Below are 18,514 nucleotides of genomic sequence, written 5' to 3' on the forward strand. Positions count from 1 at the left end.
TCCTTCAATGAAGGTGGCTTGAGTTGGTTAAGGATTATGATCTTGGGAATAAACTACTGTAACACCCCGGATGTAACTTTCCCAATTTGTACTCCAACTCTTGCCGTTTCCGGCGTTAAGTTATTTTATTTTCTCAGGTTCGGGTCTTTGTCTCCGTGTGTTGTTGTCGTTGTCATGCATCTCATATCATGTCATCATGTGCGTTGCATTTGCATATGTGTTCATCTCATGCATTCGAGCATTTTCCCCGTTGTCCGTTTTGCATTCTGGCGCTTCGTTCTCCTCCTGTGGTCATTTCTACCTTTCTTTCGTGTGTGGGGATTAAAGATTTCCGGATTGGACCGAGACTTGCCAAGCGTCCTTGGTTTAGTACCGGTAGACCGCCTGTCAAGTTTCGTGCCATTTGGATTTCGTTTGATACTCCAACGGTTAACCGAGGGACCGAAAAGGCCTCATGTGTGTTGTAGCCCAACACCCCTCCAATTTGGGCCAAAACCCACCAAACACCTCTCCATCATCTAGAGCGTTCGATCACGATCGCGTGGCCGAAAACCGCACCTCATTTGGACTTTCCTAACTCCCTCTATGCCTATAAATAGGTCTCTCCCCGAAAATCCGGATCCCCCTCGTCTAAAACCCTAAAAATCATCACCGCCGCCGCCGGACGCGTCCGGATCCGCCACCGCCAACCGCCGCCTGCCATGTGGCAAGCCGCCGCCGCCACCGCCCGCGGCCCGCCGGGCCCGAGGAGAGCCCCCGTGGCCCGGGTCTCCTCCGCCGCCGCCCGACCCTTCTCCTCCTCCCGCGCCGCAGCTCCGCCGCCCGCCGCCCGCGCCGTCCGTTGCCGCCTCGGCGTCCGTGCCGCCTCGCCGCCTCCCCCATGCCGGATCTGGCCCCGGCTCCGGTCTCCTCTCCAACTCCGGCGACGTCCTCGACAAGCTCCGGCCAGCTACAGTGCTCCTCCGGCGATCCTCGTAATCCGTGCCCGATCCAGATCTGAGATTCGGGTTGACTTTTGCCCGAAACCCTAATCCATATGCCTATGTTCATCGTGTCGTATCTTTGCATCCGTAACTTCGTTTTTGGCATATAGCATATCAAAATGTTCATCTCAGAGAGTACATCATTTCATTCCATTGCATCATTTTCATTTGAGTTCATCTTGATGCCCGAAATGCTGTTAGAAGAGGGCTACTTGAGATAATTGTCAGATCTGCTACTCCATTTAGCTTTTTGTCATTTTTACCATGATTATTGTGTGCATGATATGCCCATGAGTTCTACATATGTTTTGTTAAGGGTTTTGTCATCTTTCCAAAGGTGCAACCCATGTATTTTTTGTGATGTGTGTGGTGACTAGCACAAGCTTGCAAAGTGGTGCACTTGGTAATTCTGTTTTCAGGGACTTAGCATTTCCACTAAGTCCTTGAGCTGTTTATCTCATATGGCCATATGTTCATGTTGTTTCCTAGTGATCCGTGCCTCTTTTGAGGATGATCAGTAAGGAAGTTTTGTTAATCTTGTAGTGCTCTATCCATCCATGTCTGTGCTTGCAATTATGGAGCACCCTAGCTTGAGTCAATCGAGCTCTACTTTTGCTACTTTGTGAATCTGGGCAGATTGTCAACTTGTTTGCAATTTTGCCGATGATGTTGTAGTTGATCCGTGCATGCCATGTTATTGTTCTTGCCATGTCTAGCTTGCATTTTGTGTATTCTTGATGGGTGTATGCTTATATGGTCATGACATGCTCTGTAGTGAGTGCATCGAGCTCGTAAACATGCCTACTTGATTTTTGTTTTCAGCATGCTCCAATTTTCTCTAAGTCTGTGATCTGATTATGTTTTTGCTATGTTCACATGCTTGCAATTGTATTTTCTGATCCCTTTTGGCTCAAGGTCACTAAGGGACTTTTGTTAAGCTCTTTGAGTAGCTCCATGCCATGCTTTACTTTGCCATGTTCAGGTCCTGTAGCATGTAGTATTGTTGCTCCGAAGAGTGCTATCTGATCTGAAATTCCAGACAAGTGTTAATTTCACCAAGTGTGAGATCTGTTTACCATATGCATTTTTGCCATGCTTGTTTGAACCTGTTAATGGATGAATTGGCCGTAGCTCAGTGCTAGACTTTTGTTAAGCATCTTGTATGCATCCCTGCCATGTATTTTGTTGTCATGTTTGGGTGTTGTAGCTTGTTCATCTCATTGCATTTAGATGGCTATTTGCTGTAATTCGCAGACCGTTGTCATTTTTGAATCGCTTGCCATTTCCAAACCGTAATCCGATTCCGACGTTCTTTATATCGTTTTCAAGCGATTTCATCTCATCTTTCCAGTGGCACACTTGGATTTCCATGTTGAGGCCAGGGTCATACATTCCTTGTCACATGCATATGCATCCCACATCGCATCCCGCATAGCATATCATCTTTGCATCATCTTGTTTGATCCTTGCACGTGGTTGATTGTGTCCTTGTTGCTTGTTTGTCTTGTTTGGGTAGAGCCGGGAGACGAGTTCACTAACGAGGAGCCCGTTGAGTTTGCTTTCAAGGATCCAGTCAACTCTGACAACTTTGCAGGCAAGATGATCATACCCTCGAAATCACTACTATCTTTGCTATGCTAGATTGCTCGCTCTTTTGCTATGCCAATGCTAAGATGTCTACCACTTGCTTTCAAGCCTCCCAAATTGCCATGTCAAACCTCTAACCCACCATGTCCTAGCAAACCGTTGATTGGCTATGTTACCGCTTTGCTCAGCCCCTCTTATAGCGTTGCTAGTTGCAGGTGAAGATTGGAGGCTGTTCCTTGTTGGAACATTTATTTACTTGTTGGGATATCATTATATTGCCTTGTTGTCTTAATGCATCTATATACTTGGTAAAGGGTGGAAGGCTCGGCCTCTCGCCTAGTGTTTTGTTCCACTCTTGCCGCCCTAGTTTCCGTCATATCGGTGTTATGTTCCCGGATTTTGCGTTCGTTACGCGGTTGGGTTATAATGGGAACCCCTTGATAGTTCGCCTTGATTAAAGCTTTTCCGGCAATGCCCAACCTTGGTTTTACCATTTGCCACCTAGCCTCTTTTTCCCTTGGGTTTCCAGAGCCCGAGGGTCATCTTATTTTAAACCCCCCCGGGCCAGTGCTCCTCTGAGTGTTGGTCCACCTCGTCAACCGCCGGTGGCCACCAGGGGCAACTCTGGGCTGGCCTACTGGAAGTTTGGACAATCTGAGTGTGCCCTGAGAACGAGATATGTGCAGCTCCTATCGGGATTTGTCGGCACATTCGGGCGGTGTTGCTGGTCTTGTTTTAACCTGTCGAAGTGTCTTGAATAACCGAGATACCGAGTCTGATCGGAACGTCTTGGGAGGAGGTCTATTCCTTCGTTGACCGTGAGAGCTTGTCATGGGCTAAGTTGGGACTCCCCTGCAGGGATTTGAACTTTTGAAAGCCGTGCCCGCGGTTATGGGCAGATGGGAATTTGTTAATGTCCGGTTGTAGATAACTTGAACCTTAACTTAATTAAAATGAATCGACTGAGTGTGTTGCCGTGATGGCATCTTCTCGGCGGAGTCCGGGAAGTGGACACGGTGTTGGAGTAATGTTTGCGCAGGTTGTTCTCTAGATTCTCGCTCGCGCTTTGCTTCCTCTTCTCGCTCTCTTTTGCGAATAAGTTAGCGACCATATTTTGCTAGTCGCTTGCTGCAGCTCCACATATTTTACCTTGCCTTACCTATAAGCTTAAATAGTCTTGATCGCGAGGGTGCGAGATTGCTGAGTCCCTGTGGCTCACAGATTACTATTACACCAGATGCAGGGCCTGATGATTCCGCTCCAGGTGACGCGCTCGAGCTCAAGTGGGAGTTCGACGAGGACTCTCAACGTTACTATGTTTCCTTTCCTGATGATCAGTAGTGGTGCCCAGTTGGGGGTGATCGGGACCGTGTCGCATGTTGGGTTATCTTTTATTTTGGCGCCATAGTCGGGCCATGAGTGTTTGGATGATGTAATGTTATTTATGTACTTGATTGACGTGGCGAGTGTAAGCCAACTATGTTATCTCCCCTTTTATTATCTATATTACATGGGATGTTGTGAAGATTGCCTATCCTGCGACATATGCCTTCAATGCGATTATGCCTCTAAGTCGTGCCTTGACACGTGGGAGATATAGTCGCATCTAGGGTGTTACAACTACCACCCGGGTAAGGCCAACGTGGTCGCCGATGTGCTCAGTCGAAAGCCTGTCAGCCTAAATGTCATACTGGAATCCTTGCCTCCTGAACTTCAAGAGGAGATCGCTCAGCTCAACCCGGTCATAGTTGATGCTGGCCTTGCTAATATTTTGGAAGTTGCCCCCACACTTGAGGAAGAAATCCGCAAGGCCCAGCCAGCTGACATCGATCTGCAGAAACGTGTCAAGAGTACGATGGGAGGACAGACTACAGACTTCTCGAAGGATAAATTCGGTACTCTCCATTTCCGTGGAAGGATTTGTGTACCTAATCAGGCGGACTTAAAGAAGAAAATCCTGACGGAAGCACACGAATCCTCATATTCTATTCACCCTGGAGGTACAAAAATGTATGAAGACCTCTAACAAATATTTTGGTGGGATGGTATGAAGAAAGATATTGCCTATTTTGTGGCATGTTGCGACATATGCAACAAAGTAAAGGCAGAGCATCAGAAGCCAGCCGGACTTCTCCAACCACTGCCAGTCTCACAATGGAAATGGGATGATATCTGCATGGATTTCATAACAGGACTACCTAAGACTCAGCGAGGCAATGATGCAATATGTGTCATAGTGGACACCTACCAAGGTTGCTCACTTTATCCCGATCAAAACCACATATCGAGCAGACCAACTCACACAACTGTATGTATCCAGGATAGTCAGTCTGCATGGAGTACCCTGAACCATCGCTTCTGACCGAGGTTCACTTTTTGCCCCCGCTTTTTGGTCACGTCTCCATCAAGCCTTGGGGACAACATTGAAATACAATACCGCTTATCATCCTCAGAATGATGGAAAGACAGAGCGGGTAAACCAAATACTCGAAGATATGTTGCGAGCCTGTGTTTTGTCCCAAGGTCCTAAATGGGAAGACTGTTTGCCGTATGCCGAGTTTTCTTATAACAACAGCTGGCGGGCGGGGGCTTCCACGGCTGGCGGCATATGGGGCTCCAACCACCCCCCCCCCCCCCGTGCTGCCCTCGACAAGCACGAGCGCAAGTGTCACCCCCCATTGTCCCATCCGGATGCCATATTATCATCCCCAGGACGCCATCATGGGCGGAGCAACATGGAGCATGGGGTACCACGGCGAGGTGTTCGGGGTAACGGCCCCGGAAGCCTACGTGCCCCGCATGATGGACCAAGGGTATGCACCAGAGGACGACATCGGCTCATTCGTTCGAGAAGATTGGGGAGAAGGCGCGCTAGGAGACGGAGCCTTCCAAGAGCCAGCGGAGAACGACAGTGATCGCGCCGGCGACGGCAACTAGAGGGTACCGCTAACCTCTCAGGAACAGGCTTATGCTAACCATGGGCTGCAAATGAATCAGGTTGCAGCATCGATCGGCGACCCTGGCACGGCGGCACCCGTTTCAACAAGGGAGACACGCTGGGGGCCGCCGGGAGGGAGCCAGGAGCAAGGCCCCTCCCCAAGGCACGCGAAACCAGGGGACACCCGGAGGTAGGCCCTCTGCTGGGGTGACTTCAACAACCCTTCCCCCGGCAGAGGACCCGTGGTCGCCGAGGGAACCGCTGGCGTCCTCTTTCCCTCCTTTGTGTCGTCCTGGTCTCCGGACGGCTCAAAGGAGGTCAAGGGTGGCGCAAGGCGGGCCCCTCGCTTGGCGATATGAAGCAAGGCCGGTACCTGTGAAGAAGGCTCGGTGCCTGTGAAGCTCGCCGCCGTGACACTCTCAAATAATAATGAGTTGGGGTTGTACACGCCCGGGAGTCTTAGGAGCGCCGGCCTTAGGCCCTGGGGCTCCCTCCCACGCCTAGTGGACAGCACTTAGCTCTGCGCTGGTGAGAAGACTTGAAGACCTAATGACTAGACTAGGTGCCGGACGCGGCCTTTTGCTTAGGATCTCTCTTTCTGTGGCTTCGCTTTATGATTCTGGACTTAAGTTGAAGCTGAATTTTCATCGATGCGCGTGGGAGGTGCCTTTTCTCGTTCGAGTCATTTCTCGCCTTCTGGATCTTCTTTGGTTTGGGACTCATGTCCATCGCCTTTCCCTCACAAAGCTCCTCGCGAGCCGGACCACGCAAAGCACGCGCTAGCACTACACCTGGTGCTCACCCCTTGCGGGGGCCCCTCAAACGGGGCGATAAGCTCCGCAGGATTCTCAGGAACTCGTCGCCTCATGACCCAGCCCTAAGTTGGCACTGACTAAGGTAAACCATGTCGGTAAACTCACCCCTGGCTTCATGAGCTCATGAGGACACATACCCACATCGCATAGGAAAGTAAAAACTATGATTTGCTTACACGATGGGCTCCCCCTCTCAAAATGCTCTTACAAGTTTTCCAAGGGCCACACTCGAGTTTTGCGTGCAGAATAAAACAACAGGAGAATATGGGATCAGTCAGAGATATCGCTCGCTGCATCGTCCATGGACGCGTCACTCGCATCATCATCATCTCCGTCGGAATCATCGACACCATCAGCGACGCCCCCATCGTCGTCGTTGACCATGTCACCTTCGTCTGCAACGATCACCACCCCATCATTCTCCGAGGTGAAGGCCCTGACCAACGCGTCGACATGGTCCTCTACCCAACGCGCCAGGTCGCCCCGGATGGCCATGGGTACAGGGGCAATGGCGGCATCAAAGTCGAAGTTGGGGTCGGCGTTCAAAAGGTGGCTGAAGACGCGGGAGAAGGCGCGCTGAAGCGGGCCATGACCCCTCTCCTCCACAAGCTGCCAAGCTCTGGCAGATTGAGCCTCCAGGCGCGTCACCACCTCGGTGAAGAAGGTCAGGTGGCTGGCGTAGTCACTTGAGTGAGGGGTCGGGGCGTTCTCATCGCAGATGTAACCCAGGGCGGTGTTGGCCTTGTTCCGAAGGTCTTGAAGCATAGGAGCGTGCTCGCGCTCCAGCGTCCGATGTTGAAGCACTTCCTCCCTGTTTCGCCGTGCGACGGCCTCGGCATCATCAACTCATTTCCGGAGGGAAGACAGCTCGGCGCAAGCGGAGGCCAAGCCCTCCTGTGCCGTAACCAGGGCGGCAGCTGTGGCCTCCGCACACCTCTCAGCCTCATCCAATCTGGGCCTAAGGGCGGCGGCCTTGCCCGCACCCTCCTGACCAGCGAGCTTCAGCTTCAAGTCGTACCTGCCCTCCAGATCCACGCGAACCTCGGCCACCCGGCAATTGATCTCCTCCTCGACTCTGGCCTCGCGGGCCCCGACAGCATCTTCAGCTTGAGCGACTTGACGCTCCCTCGTCTCCAGTCACTCAAGCTCGAGGCTGCGCTCCACGGCTTCCAGGGCCAGCGTCTCCTCGCGCTGCCGGACCTCCTCTTCCTCTGCAGGAGTCCCCCTCATCGACGCAAGGGCGGCCCCACGCGCCTCGACCTGCTGCTCAAGGGACACGCTCCAGGCCTGGAGCTCCCATGCGCGCTCCTTAGTAGCTTCACGGCAGTGATCGGCATCGTGAGCTTCTTCTAAAGCTTGCGAGCGGGCCTCATTGGCAATCTTGAGGGACGCCTCGGCCTTCGCGTTCTCGAGGTCACATTGATAACGACCAAGGTTGATGGCCACTCGCAGCTTGCACCGCTCCTCCACCAACCGAAGACCTTCAGCCTCAAGACGCGAGTCGACACTAGCAAGCTCTTCACCAAGGCGGTTCATCACGCCCATCGCCTCCTGGAAGAGCTCGTGGCGGACCATGCTGTGCTCGCGCTCGAGCTCGAATGATCAGCCCACCTCGTCCTCCACCTCGGGGGCTGCGGGTAGAGCATCAAGTGGCGCACCACCTCCCGGTTGGGGGCTGGGGGCTGGCGCGGCCCCAGGCGCCAGCTGACCCTCGCGAGGGGCCCGAACCGAACAAGGCCCGCTGCTTGAAGATGACTCTAGGATCGAGGCTAGCCAGCTACCAACTATGACCAAGGGAGGAGCCATTGGCACGCCTGCTGCGCTCCAAAGGAAGGCCGCGAAGAAAGGACGGCGAAGGCACAAGCTCGGGGCGCCTTGATGACGGACCAACTGCCCTGGCTGACCCCACGCCGTGGGGAGCGTCCGAGCCTATAGCACTGGAGCTTGGCGGGCGTGATGAGATGAGAGGGATCTGCTTCTCTGAAGATCTTGCAGCCTTAGCAGAAGGGGACCTGAGGGGGCAATCGTCAGGAAAGGAGGGCGGCATATAGAAGATCACCAAGATAAGGTACTTACTCGTCGATAGCGACGTACTTCTGTCGCTTCAACGGCCCGAAGATGTTGCTGCCTCCGGGGGATCCCTTCCTCTTGTGGAGCTCCTCGAAGTCCACACATAGGTGACCGAAGCGCTGGACGTGACGGCCGGAGCGCAGCGGAGCCGAAGAAGAACCAAGAGGGATGGCTTCAGGGGAGCCCAGCAGTAGCGAATAGCCTGGCTCTTTCTCGCTGCAACCTCCCGAGGCTCCTGGAGCCTCGGCCTCGGGAGCCGCATGCCGCATCTCATCAGCAACCGGCGCCTCAGGAGGGGCGTCGCAAGCTCCCGAGGACGACGCCCCTGGATCACCGCTCGGCGTGTGCTCCTCAACATCTAAGCAGACGGCCACCGTCGCCGCTCGCTCCCCCGCACCGTCACCTGGGGCGAGCTCGGCACCAGCGGCGAAGACGGGAACCACGATGACGGGATTCTCGCGGGGCCCCACCAAGCCAATTGGGCGCAGCCCCTGTCGGTGTCAAAACCGGCGGATCTCGGGTAGGGGGTCCCGAACTGTGCGTCTAGGCCGGATGGTAACAGGAGGCAAGGGACATGAAGTTTTACCCAGGTTCGGGCCCTCTTGATGGAGGTAAAACCCTACGTCCTGCTTGATTAATATTGATGATATGGGTAGTACAAGAGTAGATCTACCACGAGATCAGAGAGGCTAAACCCTAGAAGCTAGCCTATGGTATGATTGTTGTTGTGTATGTTGTCCGACGAACTAAACCCCTCTGGTTTATATAGACACCGGAGAGGGTTAGTGTTACACAAAGTCGGTTACAATGGTAGGAGATCTACGTATCCGTATCGCCAAGCTTGCCTTCTACGCCAAGGAAAGTCCCTTCCGGACACGGGACGGAGTCTTCAATCTTGTATCTTCATAGTCCAGGAGTCCGGTTGAAGGTACGGTCCGGCTATCTGAACACCCCCTTATCCAGGACTCCCTCAGTAGCCCCCGAACCAGGCTTCAATGACGATGAGTCCGGTGCGCAGATTGTCTTCGGCATTGCAAGGCGGGTTCTCCCCCAAATTCCGTGTACCTGTTGAATAAAGTCTGGTTTCTTGTAGATGTTGTGCTCCTTGGCTTCTACGCCCAATAATGGCTGCTTCCCACGTGTCAAACGAATATGAAAAGTCTGAGTGTTTTTACATTCACACCCCTAGCCGCGTAAATGAGCTGCCCTACTTAAGGGGACGAGGATTTAGATCCAAACCACATCTTCCCCCTTCGCGAGTGTTCATCAGAGCGCATCCGACAAAGGTCCATTCCACCATGGCCAGCTGTCGCGACTCCTCCTCTCGCCCTCCAGCCCTCAGCCTGGATACTCGGATAGATGCTCCATCCCGAATAGCGAGCTAGTGACGCTCCAGACCAAGGGATTTCTCCCCCTGGCCTATATGGTCCCGGTTCGAGCCGGTCTTTCCGTCTATAACGGCGAAGAGCAAGCGGAGAGTGCCCCTAATCCCTTCAAAGGAGAGCGGGTGTGCCTTTTCCCTTATTTAATAAGGGGGCTCGGATTTCCAATCCATCCATTTCTCAGGGGGCTGCTGGAGTTCTACGGCCTCCAGCTACATAATCTCACGCCTACCTCCGTATTGCATATCGCGGGCTTTGTAGCCCTCTACGAGCTGTTCTTGGGTGTTGAGGCTCATTTCGGGTTGTGGAAAGAGCTATTCTGCCTCGTGCCCCGTTCCAAGAAGGGGTCAATGTATCAAGTGGGCGGAGCCGAAGTGTGGCGCATCACCGGGACCGGATATCTGACCCTCGGAATGGTTTTATATAGAAGACGTCCCGCTGCCGGATCCTATCCGGATCGGCCTCCCTGAATTCGACAGTGCTCCCTTAAAGAAACGCCTAAGCTGACGTCCATGGAGCCCTCAGAGGGAAAGTCACAGGGACGTTATTTATCTGATGGGCCGGATAAGATTGTTAGCTCATTCCGGACTGACCATGATCGGGGTCATGGCCGCATGCATCATGCGAGGGGTGCAGCCGCTACAGTATAGAGGCCACCCCATGTGGGACTTCAACGGGGAGGACGACACCACCCGCTACGGTCGTAAGGGGCCGGATTCGGCTGTGGCTCTAATAAAGACCTTGTCCGCTTTATACAAGGGAGAAGAGGAGGATTTTCTCCGCGTCGACCCAAAGGGTGGATTTTTGATGTACAATCCTCCAAGCTGGGTGAGTGGTCACATCTTGCCCATCCGTTTTATATCCCTATTATTAAATATTCAATCTAGTGATTTCAACGCAGGAACTGCGCCAGGCTGTTAAAGAAATAAGCAGCCCTCCTCCACAACCCGAGGACCTAGGACGGTGCCTCGACCCGGCCTCTCAAGAGGATCCGGACTTATCGGTGGAGCTGATTGATGGAGTGTTCCATCAATTGAGCAAGGACAATGCCTTGGTGGCCATTACGGCTGATTACCCAGGGCTAATCCTGGCCTCCTAGAAACGGGAGGCCGAACCTGCGGCGACAAGCCAATGAGGGGCCGCAGGGCCCCGTGGGCAGAAAAGAGGTGCAGTCTGGTCCGAGGCGCCAGCGCAAAGGTATGACGCGCCCCCTTATCCCAGGTGTTATACCTTCGAGGCATATTAACACTTGTGCTCTCTTTAGGACAAAGAGACCTCGCTAAACTATATTTGGAGAGACTGCCAATCGCGCCTCCACCATCCAGGCTCCAAAGCTTGGTCCGGAAGCGGAGCCGAACACAAGGCGCCCACCGGACGCTCCTCCAATGGAGGATGTGGACAGGTTGTCTGCCACCAACTCTGAGGTGGAGAGTGCCATGAACCACAGGCGTTGCCGGACAATTCTTCGCGACGCTTATTTCTCCCAAGAGGCGTTAGATGCCTTCAAGTCGGGAGATGCGTACCTCCGTGCCGCTCAAAATGGTCTAGCCAGAGCCACGGAGCAATATGTAAAAGACATACGGGTAAGAAAATTTTGGTAATTATATATATATACCAGTAGCCCCCGAGACTTGAAATAGTTAGAATAACTGATTTAAGGATCATTTGTTATGCAGGTTCTTACAGAAAAGAATTCCCTACTGTCCAAGGAGCTGGAAGAGTGCAAAGCCCAACTTGAGGCCGCACTAGCCGTGGCAGGGGAGCCCAAGGAGACCCCCTCTGGTAATATACACTTCAAAAGATAAGTATTTTTGCGAAGCACGGCATGGGTGCGAATCTGACAAATTAAATTGCAGATGGCGCCGGATTGAATCCAGAAAGGCAACACCTCCTACGCCAGCTAAGGGCTGGTGAGAAGGTGCTGACAAAGGTGAGGCGGAAGAAGAATGATCTCCAAGATGCCAACACCAAGCTGGGCGTCGAGCTGAAAGATGTTCGTGCCCAGCTGTCAGACTCCGTGAAGGAGAATCAGCGGCTTCGGCGCGGCATATTTAGTAAGTGCTTGCACGAACCTTTGAAAGAGAGTTCGGCGGGGAAGTCGACTAACAAAGCAATGTCTGTAGGTGTGCTAACAGGTCGTCCTGCAGAGGAGATGCCCGGTTCTACGGGTGACCTTCTTCCCGAGCTCTCGCAACTGCTCGATCGAGTTCGGCAGGCGATGCAAGGCGTTGCCCAAGCCCTGTGGCCATCCGTCTCCATGCCCGAAGGTCTTGGAGAGCTTGCGGAGAAGCTAAAGGGAGCACGGTGGCGCTTCCGATTGTGGAAGATATCGGCCTGCCGTCAAGGCGCTAGGGAGGCCTGGGCTATGGTGAAGACGCGGTACGCAAAGGCTGACCCCAACCACATGTCCTAGGTCGGTCCTGTAGGGCCCGATGGGAAGGAGATCCCTGTAAGCTTAGTATATGGCCAAGTAGAGTTGGCCGCAAAGTATTCCCAGCAGGACTGTAAATTAGACAGCCCGTTAGATGGTATTGAGGAGGAATACAATCAGTCAAAATGACTATGTAATTTAATTGACATTTATAATGCCTTCTAGCCGGATTGTAGATCATTTGTCATGGCCGACCTTTTCGCTTCAGCCTCGGGACCTGACGGTCCGGAGTGTGTCCGAATTCCCATGTGGTTATATAGGAACCGGGGAATGCATGGAGACCAGGCGTAGGGGTCATTAGTGCGTGAACAGACAAGTGCCCGACTAGTTATGTTATATTACATGGTTAGTAAGAAACATCTTCCAGGGAGAATAGTTCCGTTAGGGGTTCCTTTCCCTGGGAGGCATGCCCTAAGGTGCATGTCCATGTTGCGAAAAGAAACGCAGGAAAAACATCTGGGGGTGTATAGATAAAAAAAGATCATCTTTAGTTCACCGACCGAATATTCCCTTAAGAACGCTAACTTTCGGCTTCACCCAATCTAAGGTACATGTCCGGCTGACCCGGCAGTAACAATCGTAGAGGTGCTCCCTTTACCACCTAGCCGAACAATCGGGAACGTAGGGGTAAGCACAGGAGCCAGGCAACCCAGCTTGGCCAAAACTTAAGTCATATCGATGCATATAATGGTGAATAAAAGGTACATGCGGATGTGTGACACATGTGTTGGGCATGAAGCCCGTATGAATAAGCTTATGTTTAAAGAAGCCCCCAGGTTTAATGAGCGTGGATAGCGCGTCACTTTATGAGCCTTTAAAGGATAGAAGAGAGAGAGAGAGAGAGAGAGAAGAAGAGAAATGTAAGACAGAAAATATATAAAAAATGGACAGAGGAAGGAGACGAACACAGAGTCCGGCGCTAGGCATAGAATCTTCGAAGACGGGCTGCGTTCCATGGGTTCGGCTCGAGTCGGTTATCTGATGCATCCCGCAGGCAGTACGCTCCACCAGTCAGGACTTGGTCAATTATGAAGGGACCTTCCCACTTGGGCTTGAGTTTGTCCTTTTTGTTGTCCGGTAGTCGTAGAACTAATTCACCAACGTTGTAATTTTTGGCCCATACTTCTCTGCTTTGGTATCTTTGAGCCTGCTGTTGATGGAATGCGGAACGGGCTTTTGCCACGTCATGCTCCTCCTCCAATGCGTCCAAGCTGTCCTGCCCATCGAGCTCGGCTTCTCTTTCTTCGTACATGCGCACTCGAGGTGAGTCATGAATTATGTCGCAAGGCAAAACTGCCTCTGCACCGTACACCATAAAGAATGGTGTGTATCCGGTGGTGCGATTCGGCATGGTCCGCAGCCCCCAGAGTACGGAGTCAAGCTCCTCTACCTAGTGCGTGTTAGATTCCTTGAGGGGCCGCACTAATCTGGGTTTGATGCCGCTCATGATAAGACCATTTGCATGTTCGACCTGGCCATTAGTTTGTGGGTGATAGACGGAAGCATAATCGAGCTTGATGCCCATGTTTTTGCACCAGAGTTTTACCTCGTCAGCCGTGAAGTTCGTGTCATTATCAGTGATGATGCTGTGGGGGACGCCGTAATGGTGTACAACCCTGGATATAAAGTCTATCACCGGTCCGGATTCAGCCGTCTTAACAGGCTTGGCTTCTATCCATTTGGTGAACTTATCCACCATGACCAGTAAGTATTTTTGCTTGTGGGATCGGCCTTTAAGGGGTCCAACCATGTCAAGCCCCCAGACCACAAAGGGCCAAGTAATGGGGATAGTTTGGAGGGCGGTGGGTGGCATATGGCTTTGGTTTGCAAAGAGCTGGCAACCGGTGCATCGTTGGACTAAGTCCTGAGTGTCTGCCCGGGCCGTCGGCCAATAAAAGCATGTACGGAAGGCCTTGCTTACAAGGGACCGAGCTGCAGCGTGATGACCTCCCAGTCCGGCATGAATTTCAGCCAGGAGGTTCTGCCCCTCCTCTTCGGAGATGCACCTTTGAAGGACTCCGGTAGTGCTTTTCTTATAAAGCTCTCCCTCGTGGACTCTGTAGGCTTTGGATCGCCGCACTATGCAGCGTGCCTCATTTTGGTCCTCGGGGAGTTCCTGCCTAGTAAGGTAGGCGAGGAATGGTTCTCTCCACGGGGCGATGATGGCCATTATTACGTGGGCTGAAGGTGTTATTTCATTGGCAGAGCCTCCGATTGTTTCAGAATGTTCGGTGTCGGGCAGTGCAATTGGGTCCGGGCGCACCTCTAGGCGTTGAATGCCCATGGATACTGCTATCGGGAGACCATGTAAAAGGGCCTCATATTCGGCTGCATTGTTGGAGTCCGTGTACATAATCTGGAGTACGTATTGAACTGTGTCTCCTGTGGGGGACGTCAAAACGACGCCAGCTCCCAGTCCGGCCAACATCTTGGAGCCGTCGAAATGCATGATCCAATTTGAATATGTGTCGTACTCTTTAGGTAGTTCGGCCTCCGTCCATTCTGCGACGAAGTCGGCCAAGACTTGCGACTTGATGGCTCGCCATGGCTTATAAGTTATGTCGAACGGGAGGAGCTCAATTGCCCATTTTGCAATCCGGCCCATTGCGTCACGGTTGTTTATAATATTGTTAAGTGTTACTTCCGAGGCTACTGTTATTGAACACTCTTGAAAGTAGTGTCGTAGCTTCCAGGATGCCATGAATACCGCATACGCGATCTTTTGATAATGCGGGTAACGTGATTTGCAGGGAGTGAGGACAGTGGACACATAATAGACCGGCTTTTGAAGGGGGAATTTGTGTCCGTCCGCTTCTCGTTCGACGACGAGCACTGCGCTTACAACCTGATGTGTTGCTGCAATGTATAATAGCATTGCTTCGCCAATGTTTGGCGCGGCCAGGACTGGGTTTGTTGCCAGTATGGCTCTTATTTCGTCGAGTCCGACCGTGGCTGCATCCATCCATTTGAAGTGTTCGGTGCACCGAAGGAAGCGGTAAAGGGGTAGGGCCTTTTCTCCCAAGCGGGAGATAAAGCGTCTTAGAGCCGCCACGCATCCGGTTAACTTTTGTATTTGTTTGAGGTCCTTTGGGATACCCAGTTGCGACAGAGCTCGGATCTTGGCTGGATTTGCTTCAGTTCCTCTACCGGATACAATGAAGCCCAAGAGCTTTCCGGCTGGAACGCCGAAAACGCATTTTCCGAGTTGAGCTTGATGTCGTATGTTCAGAGATTATCAAATGTGAGCCTCAAGTCGTCTACTAGAGATTCGACATGTCTTGTTTTGACGACCACATCATCTACATATGCCTCCACTATTTTGTCGATCTGGCTTGCCAGACATGTCTGAATCATGCGCTGATATGTTGCACCGGCATTTTTGAGCCCGAAGGGCATCGTGTTGAAGCAGAATGGGCCGTATGGTGTGATAAATGCTGTTGCGGCTTGGTCTGGTTCTGCCATCTTGATTTGATGGTAGCCGGAATATGCATCGAGGAAACACAACGAATCGTGTCATGCGGTAGCGTCGATAATTTGATCGATGCGGGGGAGGGGGAAGGGATCCTTTGGGCAAGCCTTGTTAAGGTCTTTAAAATCAACACACAGGCGCCAGGATTTGTCCTTCTTTGGTACCATCACCAGGTTTGCTAGCCAGTCCGGATGTTTTATATCTCTGATGAATCCGGCCTCCAATAGCTTTGCTAGCTCCTCTCCCATGGCATGTCTCTTAGGTTTGGAAAAACACCGAAGAGCCTGTTTGACAGGTTTGAATCCTGTTTGGATATTTAAGCTGTGCTCGGCTAGCCTGTGTGGGATTCCTGGCATGTCTGAAGGGTGCCAGGCAAAAATGTCCCAGTTCTCTCATAGGAACTCTTGCAGTGCGGCGTCTACATCGGGGTTTAACTGTGCCCCAATGGAAGCTGTTTTATTGGGTTCCGTTGGGTGGACTTGGAATTTGACTATTTCGTCCGCCGGTTTAAAGGAGGTGGACTTGGATCTTTTGTCGAGTACCACATCATCCGTATTCACGGTAGAGCGCAGCGCAGTCAGTTCCTCAGCCGCTAGGGCTTCGGATAGTGCCTCGAGGGCCAGTGCGGTTGTCTTGTTTTCGGCGTGGAGTGCGATGTCCGGATCACTAGCGAGAGTGATGATCCCGTTAGGCCCGGGCATCTTGAGCTTCATGTACCCGTAATGGGGTATTGCTTGGAAGATTGTAAACGCTTCCCGCCCTAGCAGAGCGTGATAACCACTGCTGAACGGAGCCATATGGAACGTGATCTCTTCGGACCTGTAATTGTCCGACGTGCCGAACACCACATCTAGTGTGATTTTTCCTGTACAGCGCGCTTCCCGACTGGGGATTATTCCTCTAAAGGTTGTGCTGCTTCGCTCAATGCGGTTCCAGTCTATTTCCATTTTTGAAGGGTTTCCTCATAAATGAGGTTCAATCCGCTGCCGCCGTCCATGAGTACCTTGGTAAGACGAAAGCCGTCCACTATTGGACTGAGGACCAATGCGGCTGGTGCTCGGGCTGTTCGGAATTTAGGTTCATCACTGGCATTAAAGGTAATGGCCGTGTCACTCCATGGGTTTATTGTTGCTACTTGGTAGACTTCGGCAAGGCTGCGGAGTGTCCTTTTTTGCATATTATTTGATGCAAAAGTCTCGAAGACTGTTAAGACCGTATTGGTGTCTCAGGGGTGGCTTTCTGTGGCCTCCGGAATTAGGAGATTTTCGCCAATTTTGGCCACCTGCCGGAGTATCCAACATGCTCTAAGGCTGTGAGTTGGTGTGGCATCCTCTGCACTGTGAATTTTACAGGGTCCATTAAGCCATCCTTCCAGTACGGTTCCATGCCCTGTAGAGGGTTTTTGCTTTTTAGTGCTTGACCCGGGTGTCTGGTGATGATGCACCCTTTTATTTCGGACTGGGTTTGTATTCAGGGCCGGATTGTCCCAAAATTTTATTTCGGTTTTCTAGGCGTTTTCCATTGCACAGTACTTTCGTACAATGGATGCCAAGTCAGCGAAGCGTGTAATATCACGGTGACTTATGGCGTTGATTATTCCCTTGTCCGTGCAATTATTGCAGAAGATTGAGATTGCGTCTTCCTCGCGGCAGTCCCTTAGCCTGTTCTTAACTAGGAGGAATCTGGCCCAGTAATGATGTACTGTTTCATCGGGCTCTTGCCTGATTTTGGATAGATCGCTTATGTTGGGTTGGGTGGGTGGAATTAAGTCCGAAGCCTCACCCCATCTGAGGCTCAGAGGCCAAGGAATTTCCGAACTCGAGAATTTGGATTCCTGGATGTTGTCCAATGAATCCAGCCCGTCGCCTGACTCTAAGTTCAGGTCTTGAGTGATATCCTCCCCTCCGCGGGTGTCCGTCTTGGAGGGATCGTGAATCCGGACGTAGCGAGTCCTTAAGATAGATGAAGGGTCGCCGCACTGTCCCTCTACCACGACAACGTGATGGGTGACTTGGGGAGAGTTAATCTCTCTCAGATCGGGTTTAGGCCCAATCTGGTCGTAATCTGTAGCGACTCCCAGGGCGGCGAAGCGATCCAAGAGCTCGTTTATGGAGGAGAGCTCCATTGGATCTAACTGCTCGGCGAGTTCTGAGCTGACATGAAGATTGTTTTCGATAGCTCGAGAAGTCATCGTCAGCGCAGAAGCCGAACAGGCGGTCATAAGAAAACCACCTAGCCGGAGGGTTTGGCTGGCAGCCAAAGCTCCCTTAGCAACGGTGCCGTCTTTAAAGACGGGGCGAGGCATCCTTCCTGATGGCGACGACACAGAGGAACTCTCAATGAAAGCACCAATGTCGATGTCAAAACCGGCGGATCTCGGGTAGGGGGTCCCGAACTGTGCGTCTAGGCCGGATGGTAACAAGAGGCAAGGGACACGAAGTTTTACCCAGGTTCGGGCCCTCTCGATGGAGGTAAAACCCTACGTCCTGCTTGATTAATATTGATGATATGGGTAGTACAAGAGTAGATCTACCATGAGATCAGAGAGGCTAGACCCTAGAAGCTAGCCTATGGTATGATTGTTGTTGTGTATGTTGTCCTACTGACTAAACCCCTCTGGTTTATATAGACACCGGAGAGGGTTAGGGTTACACAAAGTCGGTTACAATGGTAGGAGATCTACATATCCGTATAACCAAGCTTGCCTTCTATGCCAAGGAAAGTCCCTTCCGGACACGGGACAAAGTCTTCAATCTTGTATCTTCATAGTCCAGGAGTCCGGCTGAAGGTACGGTCCGGCTATCCGAACACCCCCTTATCAAGGACTCCCTCAGCCCCC

The sequence above is a fragment of the Triticum aestivum genome, chromosome 3A (genome assembly GCF_018294505.1).
Source record: "Triticum aestivum cultivar Chinese Spring chromosome 3A, IWGSC CS RefSeq v2.1, whole genome shotgun sequence".
In the NCBI taxonomy this organism is placed as follows: domain Eukaryota; kingdom Viridiplantae; phylum Streptophyta; class Magnoliopsida; order Poales; family Poaceae; genus Triticum; species Triticum aestivum.